We start from the raw sequence: 2801 nt of genomic DNA, 5'->3' as shown, positions 1-2801 counted from the left end.
GTTTTAACACGGCATATTGCCGATTTTTAACTGCTTTAAAACGGTACCAGCTGCAATATGAAAGCTCCACAATCAATTTACCGATTACAAAATATTGGTATTTTGAAACGTGTTAAAAGCAGGATCCTACACGTTTCTGAGCTGTTTTCCCTGCAGTCTGAACAGCTCAGAAACGGTATTTGCTACAAATGATAACCACACTTGATCCCCGCCCACAAGCAGGATTTTTTTTTTTAAATGACATTGTATGGCTTTCTATGGGTGAAACGGGTTGAATCTGAAGGTACAAAAATAGTATTGAAACTGCAATATACCTTTACAACATGCAATATGAAAGGGATTTAACTGGCTTTTGACCCATTTAAAAAAAACGTTTACAAAAACTAGTTGAAAGCAGGTTTTTGCAATGTGAAACCAGCTTGTGAGTATGCCTGAACTCACACAGGTATAACACAGAAGAAAAAAGACAACAAGTTGAGGCGCAGTGCCCTGATTGTATGGCTTGATCAAAATGAATGAGGACACACTGCTTTAGCAAAATATAATTATTTTATATAAATTTTAAAATATACAGGTTAGCAATTAACCATAATACATATCATAAACCTTTCCTAGACAAAAAAAAAAAAAAAAGATAAAAATATATAAAATATAGCATATGAGGTATCAACATATAGGAAGTAATTATATCAATCAAGATACTGGGCAGTATTCAATGAGCATTTTGGCGATGTGCAGCGAATCCTGTTTAGGATTCGCTGCACATTCGCCACTGCTCGCTGCGTTCCGGAGCCTCGCCGGCTCCAGTATTCAACAAGTCAGGGGCTCGCTGCCCCTGACTGGCGAATTTTAACTCCTGCGGCGATGCCGCAGGGAGCCCGAGGACAGCGGCAGGCAGGGAGATGGATGTCTCCCTGCCTGCCCCAGAACGTTTGTGGGGGGGAGGTGGGCTCCCCGGGTGCCAGGCAGCACAGGCTGCCCCCCCGGGGGTGCCAGCAGGGGACCGGGTATATTCACTACACCCGATCATGCATATGTAATGATGGGGTAAGTGAATATATGAATATCTAATGGGCGGCTCGGCTCCGGCCCCCTGCTGGCTGGTCTGTGTAAAAAAAATAATAATAATTTAAATTAAATGTATATTCATGTCCTTACAGCACATGAATAAAAATAGCATGCCCCTCCTCAGAATAAAATTCCTGATTTTTTTACACCAAATGTAAAAAACAAAACACTTTATTTTAAAAAGTTCACATTCCACTTCACCATAAAAAGATAGCGATTGCTACTCTGTGAATTATGGCGAAAAAAACCTTGAAATGTATTCGCCATCTGGTCATTGAATAGGTTGATTCACCGTTTTAGTCAGAAATTCGCCTTACAGCACAAAATCGCCATAAAAACCTGGCGAATCAGCCTCATTGAATACCGCCCACTGTGTTTTTGCTGGGTCTCCGATTTTTGTAATACCAAATGGTGTAGCTCAGAATAAATGGATTTCTTAGGGATTACCAAGCTGTCAACATGTGGTTAATAGCTTCCCATTGCATGCAGGGTAAAATTAACAGGTGTTAGTGATGGAGCCAGTCATTAGCATGTAAGTCAGACACACACTTTTGAACAATTGATGGAGGCTCTGAAATGTAGCAGACACAATTATAGTGTGAAATCACACCCTCAGTATGTTGCAAATACCCCGGATAAAAAGCGGGTGGCCAAATGATCAATTTAATAGCTCACCCAAATCTCAGCTGTGAGTCCAGGTTTTAGTGCCAGGGAGGGCTATGCGGCGGGGGGATCCACGCAAACCCAAAGTGGAAATCCAGTGGCGTAAGTTCATTCAATTCGCCCGGAGGCAAGATAAAAGTTGCCCCCCCTCCCCCTTAATAGAAAAAAAAAAAAGAGAGGGAGAGAGACTTACCCTCAAACGCTGCCGCATCTCCCTCCCAGGTCCCGGCTTTCAGGTGACAGCTGCAGAGAGGAGCAGCGACATGGGCGGGCTGTGCACATGGCTACGGGGGAGGGGGGGGAGCAACCCAAACAGAGATGGGGGGGTGACCGTACGCCCGCACGACGCACCACTACTAACAACAATACGGAGCGCCTGCCTGCGCCCGCCCACTGACCTGCGCTGGTACATTACAGCTGCACCGCTATGAAGTGCGGCAGGCGGCAGCGGCACTAAGCGGAACAACGGAGGCAATGGAGCCAGTGCCCCCCTGTAAACCTGGCGCCCGGCGGCAGATGACTCCATTGCCTCCGGGAGTTCCGCCACTGTGGAAATCACCGCTCAGGTCCCGGCGGGGTAGATGTGGAGAGAGCCTGCAAAGAGCAGTTACTGTCGCAATGTTTAGAAGGGGCTGCGATCCGGCTGTGTTGTATAGCATAAGAATTTCTGCGGAAATTTCTATCAAAGTTAGAGTTGTAAGGATGAGTTTTCAGTGTGTGTGGACCCACTGTTGCTAAATGTATCATTTAAAGTTAAAATCATTGAACATAATGGGGCTAAAATTTCAATCTTCCCTGATTACGCAGTTGAGATACAGAAGGAAAGAGCGAAATTCATGGAGGCAAAACGCAGACTACGAGAAAAAGGCCTCAAGCATTCTATGGTGTACCCTGCCAAGCTGAGGGTGGTGGCAGGTGGAGAAACCCTATTTTTTGTGAACCCAAAAGAAGCAGCATCCTGGATTGATAAATGGGCTCCAGGATGGCATCAACTAGCAGATAGCGAGACTTTAAATTAAATATAGATGTTCCAGGGGGCCCCCCGCTCGTTGGTGGCTAAGTGAAGTTAA

The sequence above is a fragment of the Crinia signifera genome, chromosome 19 (genome assembly GCF_055691185.1).
Source record: "Crinia signifera chromosome 19, ASM5569118v1, whole genome shotgun sequence".
NCBI classification, from domain to species: domain Eukaryota; kingdom Metazoa; phylum Chordata; class Amphibia; order Anura; family Myobatrachidae; genus Crinia; species Crinia signifera.
Note: the sequence above shows the minus strand (reverse complement) of the source record.